Raw genomic sequence first — 13542 nt, 5'->3', positions numbered from 1 at the left:
ATAAAAGTCCTTTTTTTTTTTTGTACTATTTCCACTGTAACCCCTGGTCTATATACTCAGAAGCGGCTGAAAATACACTGCTTGACAACAAGAAAACACATTGAGACTAGAGATGAGAGAACTTCATATTTTGAAATATGTTCACGCTTCATTTGGTGTTAAAAGCAGAATTTCGTTATGGATTCCGTTACCAGGGACCATAATGAAATTTTGTGACGGAATGCAGAACGGAATGCCTTTAGAGGCATTCCGTTATTCATTCCATCATAATAGAAGTCTATGGGCTGCAAAATGGATCGGTCCCGTTTTCGTTACGCAGGGGAGTCCTCTCCTGCATAATGGAAATGGGACGGATCCGTTACGGAATCCATAACGCAATTCTGCTTTTACCACCAAACGAAGCGTGAACTAATTTCATAACATGAAATTTGCTCATCTCTAATTGAGACCTTGGCATCTTCTCATGTGTTTTTTATGTCTTGCATTGTAATTAATTTAAAAGGTTTCCTTTTGTTCTTTTTTTTTCTCAAGTCTCTCGAGCCTTTGCTCATCTTCAGAACATTCTGTCCCTCTGTGTTAATTGTCAAAGATGTAACTGGGTTTTGCTCATGACTGTTGGATGAGTCACAGTTTTCCCTTTAATTTCCTTCATCCTCGTCGAAAGTCATACTTAGATATAGCACAGGTGAAGGCTGGGAAATCATTTTTATGCTATGTTTGCTTTGACAGCCACTGTATACCTTAAATAAATCTTCTAGTGCTTTCACAGCAATTTGTTCCCCTTGTACAATATTTTCTCTTTATATTAAACTGGGTTATATCATTGTCAGGAAGATAAAAATGTATGAATCACATTTTACCATTTGGAATTTCTGAGATATAAGTTATTACATATTTGCTGCTGAGATACCTGATCAGTGTAGGGTATGAGCAGCAGAAATGAGCTTCGAGGTAGCTTAGCCAGATGTTGTACAGCCTGTCAGACATTATATTGGTTGTTATGACAGCGTTCATTTTGAAATGTTCTGGTTTCATGCATAATAGCACAGATATTATCACTCCCAATAAAAATATCTTCAGTTAACCTCTTAGTTCTGAATAGTATAGGCAGTCTTTGGAAGAGATTTATGAAAAACCTGCAAAACACTTGTCATTGTTGTCCATATAGCAACAAATTATAGCACAGCATTTATTGTGTGTTCAGCCCTTGAAAAATTAAAGTTGCACAGTAATAGGTTGCTATGGATAACAAAGTCAAGCCTTTTTTTGGGCTCTGTTATGATTTTTATGTATTTTTACAAGCATTGTTTGGGTGTTATAGCTGCTTTTCCCATAGAGAAGGCAGGGCCAGTTCCCCCCCCCCCTTTTTTTAACCACTCCTGCCTTCTCGACCAGAAAGTGACAATGTTGCTGCTTTATGCTCCAGTCCTAATGATCATGTGATTGCTTGTGGCAGGGTATTTGCTCAAGCTGCTGGGTCCTAGCAGACCCAGATAAGCTGTATGGTGAGTCTCAACAGATTTGCACAAACTCTGTATTCCTTGTGTAACTGGGGCTAATATGTCAGCTCCAGTTACAAGAGAAATTAGAAATAAAAAATAAACAATGCAATGTTAAATGTCATACAAGACCTTTGGGAGTCATTGAAAAATTGAAAGACAAACATTAAATAAAATAAAACAATTCTACAACACACCACTCCAAAACTTTTAGCCCCGCCACGACAAACATAACTCATACAACTCCATATTTCTGTTACTGTTACAGAAAGGGGACATCATTTTTAAAAGTATCTTAGATGCACTTTGTGCTATTAAAAAAGATGGAAAAAAATGAAAACTGACTATTTTTCCCTTTTTTTTGTTTATTTTCCAGGTATGAATAAATACCTACTAAAAATTACAAAGATAAAGCCCCACATATCATTGTAAAATGGTGCAAAAATTATTTACACAACTGAATGGTAAAAAAAAAAAGTTATGGATTTCAAAGACACATGTGCTGAACAAACAGAATATGTGAAACATATAGAGAATAAGAATTTATCTTAAAACTGATATACATGTATATGAAATCATCATAATTTACCCCTAAGTCGTATTTCTGTTTTGAGAGCAGCTTATCATTCTGACAATACTGATATATGCTACAAAATGCGCCAGTGTAATATCTCAGCCCATACATCAGAAAGTGTAACCAAAGTGCTAAAATGTGTCAGTGTGGCAAAAATTACATTAGAGAATGAAATGGGAAATTGTCTAAGTCATGATGTATTATTATTCATGGCATGACATATATCTGTGCATGGTATGGGCAATATTTCAGAAATGCATAGAGGCATGGTATGAAAAGTCTTTGTATGCATCATGAACATTAAGGAATAGAAATCTCGACTGACATGAAATATGTCAGTGTGACATATTTAGGAATTATATTTGTTCCATGTCGTGAAAGATAACCCCTCCATTACTCTTCTTCTATCATTGTTTATACAATTCTGATCAAATAGACATAGGAAACTAAAGACAATTCCTATGTGTTGTTCAAGCAGCAGCAGGTACTGTAAGCGAACCCAGGATCAGTTATAAAGAATAAGGTGCCCTGGGTAGAAAGTCAAGTATAGCTGCTAGTGTTTTTTAAAACTTCTACATATCTATAGAATACACAGTGCTGCATAGACCAGTCAGAGTGCCTATGTTGACCCCTGTCCAGAGCCAAGCATGGCTACAATGGGTATGTGAGCATCAGAACTGGACCACGGAGCAGTGGAAGGTGGTAGCTTGGTCACGTTTTCCTTTGTTATGAACATGGGAGTCTGTGTGTGTGTCACATACCTGGAAAGGAGGGTGCAATATGAGAAGAGGGACTGCCATTGGAAGCAATGTGATGATTTGGGATATTCTCTTTGGAATCTTTGGATCCTGGCTCTCATAACAATGGACTTTTTCAGTAGGATAATGCATCCTCTCACAATAAAAATAAAATAAAAAAATCAGGAATTATTTGATTTGATCAAAGATATCAAGATGTTGACTTGGCCTCCAAATTTCCCAGATCTCACTCTAAGCATCTGTAGCATGTGGTAGAAAAACAAGTTCAATCCATGCAGACCCACCTTACAACTTACAGGACCTGCTGCTAATATCTTGATGCCAGATACACAGAACACCTCCAAAGGTCTTGTGGATTTCATGTCTTTATGGGCCAGAGCTTTTTTGGAGCCACAGGGGGACCTGCCTTTTATTAGGCAGGTGGTTTATGGTTGATTGATGTAGTGACTTCTTAGTAGTGCAAGGAAGTTCGTAAATACTACCACTGTACACTACAAAATAATTCTGGGTGGTAATTTAATCTTGGCTGGTAAAGGGGTTAATAGTGATAATACCTAGGAAGATCACGTGATTCTTAGTGAAGCACTGGCCTTCTAGGTTAGATAATGGCTTAATGTAGACATTAGAGATGAGCGAATCGAATCCTACTAAGTGGAGTTCGATCCGAATTTCAGGATCAATTGAATTCGCCTCGAAGCCGATTTTTCTCATGCTTCGTGTTAGCGAATCGATTTAACCTGAAATAGTGTAAAAAAACAAAAAAATAATTCATACTTACCTACTCCATTTGCTTGCGACGGCCTGCCAGCCGCAATCTTAATTGAAGATCTCGGCCGAAATCCCATGTGCAGTGACGTATGACCTCACCACGCCGGCCGGCGTGATCATGTAATCTCCCGCTGCGCCATATTTTGCGCCAGATCTTCAAGCAAGATGGCGGCGGCCGGCCCATCGCAAGCAAATGGAGATGGTAAGCTTGATTACATTTTTTTTTTATGTTAATTTTACACTATTTTTACACTCAGATGCCGCAATCATGTATGAAAGCGGCATCTGAGGGGTACAATGACGGGGGCGGTGCTATTGAAGCTCCCTGTCATTGCACCCGCTATGTAAAATTTGGTGAATAAGCCGAATCAAACGTTTAAAAAAATCGCTCATCTCTAGTCGACATCCTTGTTATGACGCTGATTCTGTTCTCGGAACCCCTCTAAGGAACAGGATCCTGGGAATTTTCCCAGTTTACTATCCACTAAAGCTGTTCCTGAGTGAGGTCGTTTATTCTTGATATTTGTTACCCTAGCATTTTCCTACTGGAGGTCTCACTTGGTTCTCATATTGTAATTTGGGCAGCCTGCCTAAGGCTTCATTCACATCTCCGCTCAACCTTTCCATTCTCCTGCCCTGTTTAGGGACAGGAAAATGGAAAGAACGGATTTGGCCCATAACTGAGCCGAACAGAGCCCACGGGCCCCATAGACTATAATGGGGTCCGTTAGATTTCCGCTCAAAAGAAGATTTTGGAGCGGAGACAAAAGTTGTACATGCAGGACTTTTGTCTCCGCTTCAAAAATCTTCTTAACGGAAACCTAACGGACCCCATTATAGTCTATGGAGCCCGTGGGCTCTGTTCGGCCCAGTTATGTGACAAATCTGTCTTTTCCATTTCCCTGCCCCTAAACGGGGCAGGAGAACAGAAAGGCTGAACGGCGATGTGAACGAAGCCTAATGTATATTCATTTATCTTCTGTTGCATTTTGCAGTATGAGCTTGTAGTAGGTGCTATTTATATTTCACAGTTCACTTGCGGTCCTGATTATTTATAGTGATCTCGCTGGCCCTGGCTGAATGTCAGATGTTCTCAAGCCTGAATTCATCTGCTGAAATACACGCTCACTTTGCTTAGGGTTGCCTAACCCTTTTATTTGATTTGTAGCTGAAACCACATGTATAATGCAGATCCTAACATTCAATTAGTATATATTAGCCACTTTCCTCACCTTATATCTCAGCTGATACCAGTCTATGATAGGATCATTAATCAGTACCATGAGTCTGTTCAGCCAGTTTTCAACCACATCTGAATAATGATAAATTGATATACCATCTCTAAAATCAAGTAAAAATTGTGCATTTTATTGTAGGTATAGACAAAGTTAAAGTTGACATCTTTCTTTACACAAAGCCTATTCATGAAAATGTAAGCACAAAGTGGGCGGGGCCGTGGGAGCGCACATAGGCTGGTTGCTTTTTCTATAGTGTGCAAGCACGGCCACCACTGATGGATTGCAGGGTGGTCTGTAACCATGGAAATGTGCAATGTACAATGTGATGGAAAAATGAATCCTGCCAGCTAAGGAAGAGATATGGATAATAACAATACATTAGTAAGTGGTTTGCATTATCTTCCTCTACATAATAAATGCTATTTGCTGAAGTGACAAAACCTCTTTACGTGAGAAATGTCTCATGTCAGACACCTTTAGGTGACCAACTGATTTGGTCCATGCTGGCTGAACCCTCCAAGTTTAGCAAGACTAGCAGACCATCTAAGGTTTACAGGATAACATTTCAATATGCCCAAACCTTTGTTCCCAGGGAAGATAAGTCACTGCCAGAGGTGTCTGACCGTGGATTACTCCCTTCAGAATATATCCATGTTCAGCCCTGCATGTATGGAGGAGTTGATATGATTCATTAGACCACTTCTAATGATAAGGTGTTATGTGTGAAATGCTCTTCAACCTTTATTAGTTCATGTACTGTACAGCAGAAGTCCGGTCTTTAAAAAGGGGCCCCTGGTTGTAAGCGCAGCGGGCACCATAGCCGCTGGGTTTCTGATGTTTTAAACAGTAGGTAGTGTCTGTGATCAGCACCAATTGCAGACATTTAACCCTTCAGATGCTATGGTCCATTGTGACCACGGAATCTGATGTGGCTTTCCCCGGAAGTTCTGCGTTCACAGGGCCTGAACAGCCCTTCCACGCAGCTGCCAGGTAAGCAGTTGGTTGTGAAAGCTCTGATCTCTCTGAAGAACCCCGTCTCTCTTATGGAACCCTGCAGGTGGCAGGGTTCCACAGGAACATAGCAAATTAGCAATGTTTTTTAATAGCAATTCAATACAATGTATTGTCCAAGCAATCTAATAATTGTTCATTATAGTCATCTAAGGTACAAAATTTTTTTAAACAAGTAAAAACAATATAGAAACATTTAAATCACCCCCATTCCCTATTATTAAATAAAAAAAAACAATACAAAATAAACATCATAGGCATCGCGGCATCATAAAATGCTTGTACAATTACTATCTAAAAATATTTATCCCATACAGTGAATGGCGTAACAGAAAAAAAAAAATCTAAATGGCAGATCATTTTTTGTCAACACGGACACCGGCAATGTGCGTTCCGCATTTTGTGGACTGCACATCGCAGGCACTAATAGAATATGCCTATTCTTGTTCGTAATTGCGGACAAGAATAGGGCATGTTCTATTTTTTGGGAACGGAAATACGGACCCGGAAGTGCGAGTCTGCATTTCCGGATCGGGGCCGCACATCGTGCGGCCCCATAGTAATAAATGGGTCCGCAATTCCGTTCTGCAAAATGCGGAACGGAATTGTGGATGTGTGAATGGAGTCTTAGGCCCCTTTTACACGGGTGATATTTCCGTGCGGGTGCAATGCGTGAGGTGAACACATTGCACCCGCACTGAATCAAGACCCATTCATTTCTATGGGGCTGTGCACATGAGCGTTGATTTTCACGGATCACTTGTGCATTGCGTGAAAATTGCAGCATGCTCCTCTATGTGCATTTTCCACGCAACGCAGGCCCCATAGAAGTGAATGGGGCTGCGTGAAAATCGCAAGCATCCGCAATCAAGTGCGGATGCGGTGCGATTTTTACGCACGGTTGCTAGGAGATGATCGGGATGGGGACCCGATCATTATTATTTTCCCTTATAACATGGTTATAAGGGAAAATAATAGCATTCTTAATACAGAATGCTTAGTACAATAGGAGGGGTTAAAAAAAATAAAAAATAATTTAACTCACCTTAATCCACTTGCTCGCACAGCCTGGCTACTCTTCTGTCTTCTTCTTTGCTGTGCACAGGAAAAGGACCCTTGGTGACATCACTGCGGTCATCACATGGTCCATCACATGATCCATCACCATGGTAATGGATCATGTGATGAGCGCAGTGATGTCATCAAAGGTCCTATTCCTCAAAGAAGAAGAAGAAAGAAGATAAGCCGGGCTTGAAAACTGTAACACTCATTTGAAAAATAAACTGAAATCTTTTAGGTAGAGGGAAGAAAAAATACAAAAATAAAATAATATGGTTTCACATAGTGTACACACCCTTAAACTAATACTTTGTTCAAGCACCTTTTGATTTTATTACAGCACTCAGTATTTTGGGGTATCAGCATGGCACATTTTGACTTGACAAGATTTGCCCACTCTTCTTTGCAAAAACACTCCAAATCTGAGAAGGTGTGTCCAAACTTTTGGTCTGTACTGTATATATATATATATATATATATATATATATCTATAAAATGTAAAAACGGGCAGCACTCCAGCAGATAAAAATGAAAAACAACTTTATTTACCCATAAGGCTGATGCGAAACGTCGCATCAGCCTTATGGGTAAATAAAGTTGTTTTTCATTTTTATCTGCTGGAGTGCTGCCTGTTTTTACATTTTGCATTCAATTGGATTGGCTTATATCCACGTTGGGCTTTTGAACCCTCCATCTATTTTTTTCATTTGTGACGGTGCTGCCAATTTTTTCCTTTTATTTATATATATATATATATATACACTCACCTAAAGAATTATTAGGAACACCATACTAATACGGTGTTGGACCCCCTTTTGCCTTCAGAACTGCCTTAATTCTACGTGGCATTGATTGAACAAGGTGCTGATAGCATTCTTTAGAAATGTTGGCCCATATTGATAGGATAGCATCTTGCAGTTGATGGAGATTTGAGGGATAAACATCCAGGGCACGAAGCTCCCGTTCCACCACATCCTAAAGATGCTCTATTGGGTTGAGATCTGGTGACTGTGGGGCCATTTTAGTACAGTGAACTTATTGTCATGTTCAAGAAACCAATTTGAAATGATTTGAGCTTTGTGACATGGTGCATTATCCTGCTGGAAGTAGCCATCAGAGGATGGGTACATGGTGGTCATGAAGGGATGGACATGGTCAGAAACAATGCTCAGGTAGCTCGTGGCATTTAAACTATGGCCAATTGGCACTAAGGGGCCTAAAGTGTGCCCAGAAAATATCCCCCACACCATTACACCACCACCACCAGCCTGCACAGTGGTAACAAGGCATGATGGATACATGTTCTCATTCTGTTTATGCCAAAATCGGACTCTACCATTTGAATGTCTCAACAGAAATCGAGACTCATCAGACCAGGCAACATTTTTCCAGTCTTCAACAGTCCAATTTTGGTGAGCTTGTGCAAATTGTAGCCTCTTTTTCCTATTTGTAGTGGAGATGAGTGGTACCCGGTTGGGTCTTCTGTTGTTGTAGCCCACCCGCCTCAAGGTTGTGTGTGTTGTGGCTTCACAGATGCTTTGCTGTATACCTCGGTTGTAACGAGTGGTTATTTCAGTCAACGTTGCTCTTCTATCAGCTTGAATCAGTCGGCCCATTCTCCTCTGACCTCTAGCATCAACAAGGCCACAGGACTGCCGCATACTGGATGTTTTTCCCTTTTCACACCATTCTTTGTAAACCCTAGAAATGGTTGTGCATGAAAATCCCAGTAACTGAGCAGATTGTGAAATACTCAGACCGGCACGTCTGGCACCAATAACCATGCCACGCTCAACATTGCTTAAATCACCTTTCTTTCCTATTCTGAGATTCAGTTTGGAGTTCAGGAGATTGTCTTGACCAGGACCACAACCCTACATGCATTGAAGCAACTGCCATGTGATTGGTTGACTAGATAATCGCATTATTGAGAAATAGAACAGGTGTTCCTAATAATTCTTTAGGTAAGTGTATATATATATATATATATATATATATATATATATATATATGTATAGGGATTGGGAGTGAATTTAAGTGGCTGTGCCAATTTTGGAAGTTATCTCCTATCCACAGGATGGGGGATAACTAACTGATTAGTGGGGGACTGACTACAGGGACCCCACTGATCCCAAAAACCAGAATCCTGTTCCCTCAATCTGATGGAGTGACAGGTCAGGCATGGTCTCTGCCACTCCAGTCATTCTCTATGGGACTGTCAGAAATGGCTGAGCGCTGCACTGGGCTATCTCCGGCAGTCCCATAGAGAATGATTGAAGCGGCCACTTCATCAGATTGGGGGAAAGGAACTCCCAGTATCAGTCTGGTGTAGTATTCAATAACTATAAGGTGGTAATAAGTGTTCATGGTTTTAGCAGTATTATTTGTATATTAGGCTGCATTCATGTCTTGCCAATTATGTGCGTTTTTTCCTTGCAGTGGAAAACTGCAGTGTAGTACGGTACCAGCAAACTGTATGGGATTAGACAAACCTCATGTACACTTTGCAGATTTTGTCTGTGCGGAAATTAACTTGCTGTGAGGATTTTGAAATCTGCAGCATGTTAATTGTGTTTGCAATTTTTTTTATATGGATTTCACCCTTTTCAATGGAAGGGTGACATCTGTTAAAAATCTGCATGAAATCTAAAACAAAAACCGCAAGTAATACATGTGCACAAAAAACAAGCGGTTATGTAGCCTATAGTGTTTCGTGTTGGTACTGCTGGTTTTGGTATAGTGCAGTATTATTATTCAGTATCAATATGGTGGTAATATTCTGATCATGTGTAATCAGGTGGTATTACTATTATTTGGACTTTATATAGTGTTATCGGTAATGTTGATCTCTGTATAATTTGGGTTGTGGTTCTATAAAAAGGGTTGTGCCCACAGATTAGGGGGCACAATACTTTCCTTGAACCGGGTGCTGGCAACCCACGCTACGCCACTGGCAACAGGTCAATCAGTTTCATAGGTTCAAATGTGCTGACAGATGTCCTTTGAGAAAAACAAAATGATGACGTGAATGCTGTGTTTGTAGCAAGTAGGCACTACCATGAGTTATGGGCATGGACTCTAACATCAACTATGGCACCATGTGAGAGAATACCGTATACAGTAGTGCAGGTATAGTAGGTCAGGAGTGAAGGGGTGGGCTAGAGGTGGTTTACTCTCTTCACCCCTAGCTTTTCACACCTTAGTATAGTAACAACTATTAAAATCGTACAAATTTGCATTATGTAATACGCTATCCCATATATTATTTATACAATCAGAGTTTATTACACAGATTCTCGGCTGGAAAATTCCTCATGCATGAAGCTCTAGAATTAGATATTCTTCAAACTTATTGTGTTGATTTATTCATAAACTAAATGTTCATTGATGCTGGAGCAGTTGTTCTTTCCACTGGAGAAATGATTACTCAGGAAGACAGCAATATAGTCATTTAAAGGATAAATATGTCTCACACATTCAGTTTTAAGGTCTTCTGTATTCCTGTGACATTTCACTGCACTGTACGCTCATGTGATCATGTGATAAAAATGCAAATGTAAAATATGCACCTGTATAAACTAGTACCAACTGATCATCATTTACGGTTTATGTCATTTTAGTTCAAAATGTGATTAGATTTTAAAGCAAATCTGTCAGCAGATTTGTCCCTATGACACTGGCTGACCTGTTACATGTGCCCTTGGCAGCTGAAGACATCTGTGTTGGTCCTATGTTCATATGTGCCCCCATTGCTGAGAGAAATGTTTTAATATATGCAAATGAGCCTCTAGGAGTAATGGGGGTGTTGCTGTTACACCTAGTGGCTCAGCTCTCTCTGCACCTTCTACACCCTCTGCACTTTGATTGCTAGCCAACGTGGAAAGGGTACAGCAATTGCAGAGAGAGCAGAGCCTCTAGGTGTAACGCCAACATCCACTGTTGCTCCTAGAGGCTCATTTGCATACAATAAAACATCATTTTTCTCAGCAATGCGGGCACATATGAACATGGGACCAACACAGATGTCTTCAGCTGCCAAGTGCGCATGTAACAGGTTAGCCAGTGTCATAGGTACAAATCTGCTGACAGATGCCCTTTAAAGCAAGCCTCATACATAAGATAAAAATGCCCATGGCTATGGTGCAGATCTCCACATACAGATTTCCACCAACATTTGGATAAGGAGGTTGAGAAGGTTGTTAATACTGGGCCCAATAAAAAATAGGATTTTTCAACTCACCTCATATACTTTTTATAGTTGCATACTTTGGATGCTTGGAGAGCAGATCGGAGGCAATGAAAGTCAAAGGTGCCGAGTGCTTAGAACAGTGCTTCTGGGCCTTATATATTTTAATTTTTTTTACAAATATTCAGGTATCCTTGAGATGCTTGGTGGAGCTGAGATGCTCCACCAAGTCAGAAGATAGACGTATGGCACTCAGGGGAAAAGGAGATTGGGATTTATCATAGACCAGTGTTTTACGGAGGTCTATGATATCCTCTGTGCTGCCGGAGGATGCACCTAATTTATTACGAGGCGAATGCTTCATTATTTTACACCAGAAAATGGATGTAGGGGGGAAGATTAATTTCACCTAAGGAGTGCTGCAACCCCTTCAATCAAGCGACTGGTAGAGATCACATGGCACTCGTCCCACACATTGTCATTTTAGGACTTGTCTAAGTGTCATACTTGAAGATGTTTTTCTGTGAATGAAACGGAATACAGCACAAATAATATAATGTCAATATCTTATTTCTTTATCCCCTATGAATTAGGGGAAGCTCACAAGTAGCATGTGTTATTGAAGTATCTGTCTAGTTAGCATTATTGCTAGAAGTGTTCCCTTTACATTGTCAATATGAAGAGTCCTCAAAGAACCATCTACAATATTTCAGTATATATAATCTCTACTAGTCTACTCTTCTCTGAAGTCACTAAGGTGCAGTAGAACCATTTCAGTAGAACCTTAGTGATAAATATGTTCATCCAATTTATTCCACCATTAGGGATGCTGCTTTCCTATGTTTTTTCTTACATTAGCACAAATTCTCAAGCCCTTCCGATCTATGTCATTAAAAACAGTTTATTAATAGCATAACTGCATATGTCCTTTCTTGGCTGTTTTTCTCTTCTGCTTGCTTAAAGAGGCTCTGTCAGCATGATCAATCCTATTAAACCAGGCATACTACCTGGTAGAGCTCATCAGGTTGATTAAAGCAATACCTTTATTTTGTCAGTATGTTATGCAAATGAGCAAGTTGGAACACCATGTGACAGGGCTAAAACTTTGGTGCATTTCTTTGTAAAACCCCTGTGCTCTGCACACTTCCCACTCCCCTTGATTGACAGGGCTAGACATCAGAATGCTGAGGGCAGAGCTGTGTCCTAGCATGTACATATCATATACACTACTTAATGCAGCCTTATCATATTGAGATGAGTGGATTTCTATGCTTAGAAAGCTAATATACATATTACTGCTTTATTCATAGGCACAATGTATAACTATAAAGACACCAGTAACATATGTTAGCTTTCTGAGCCAACTGTTCTTCTCTATGTGGGAATGCTATACCTTAGTGATATGTGATCAGCCTTGCATGTAAAGATCCTTATTTCAAGTCTCAGGATATAATAATAATAATAATAACAATAATAATAATAATAATAATAATAATAATAATAATAATAATATTAATACTATAAAAGGCATTACTATATTGAGAATAGTGGGTTGTTGTTTTTTTTGCTTAGAAACCTACCACCCATTACTGGCTTATTCACAGACACAATACATATTTATAAAAAAAACAGCAATACATCTTAGCTTAAAAAAACTTAAAAAAAATATTCTCAATAAGGATATAGAGGGACATTTATTAACATATAGTGGCATATATAAGTCACATATTTTATTACACATCATATTTAGGCATTTTGTGACTTTTTCCCCACTCACAACACTTTTCTGTCTCCCAAAGTTCAAACCTAGGATCTCTACATGCAAACCACTTAGCACTAAGCTATTGTATAGCATTATCATATAGAGAAGAATTATTTTTCTATACTTAGAAAGCTAACACATATTATTGTTGTCTTTATATTCATATAGTGTGCCTGTGAATAAATCATTAATACTGTATGTATATTACAATTCTAAGCATTTCTCAATATGGTAAGGCTACAGTGTATAGTATATATGATATGTACATGCCAGGGCACAGCTCTAGGAAACAGAGCTGATATCTAGCCCTGTCAAACAAGAGAAGGGCAATAAGGAAGGGAGAGGCACTCATAGTGTAGTATGTATGGTAGAGAAAAGGAAATTTAGGATGATTAGGCTCACCTTAAGTGGTTGTGCAACCATAGGCACAACCCTAGTGTACACAGGTGTTGGTAAGAAGTCGGTGCTGCCAGTGTTGTTTGATCAGCAGTGTTGTTTGAGACAGCAGTGGCAAGCCAACTCCAGCGGCACGTAGAAAAGCATTGACTACTAGATGAACACCAGTCGGGCTTTAGGCCAACACACAGCACGGAATCAGCCCTGGTCAGCCTATGGGATGAAGCCCTAGGGGTCGCAGACGAGGGAGGGGGGACCTGGTTGGTCCTCATAGACATGTCGACAGCCTTT

The sequence above is a fragment of the Bufo gargarizans genome, chromosome 2, assembly GCF_014858855.1.
Source record: "Bufo gargarizans isolate SCDJY-AF-19 chromosome 2, ASM1485885v1, whole genome shotgun sequence".
Lineage (NCBI taxonomy): Eukaryota > Metazoa > Chordata > Amphibia > Anura > Bufonidae > Bufo > Bufo gargarizans.
This window is presented reverse-complemented; position numbering follows the sequence as displayed.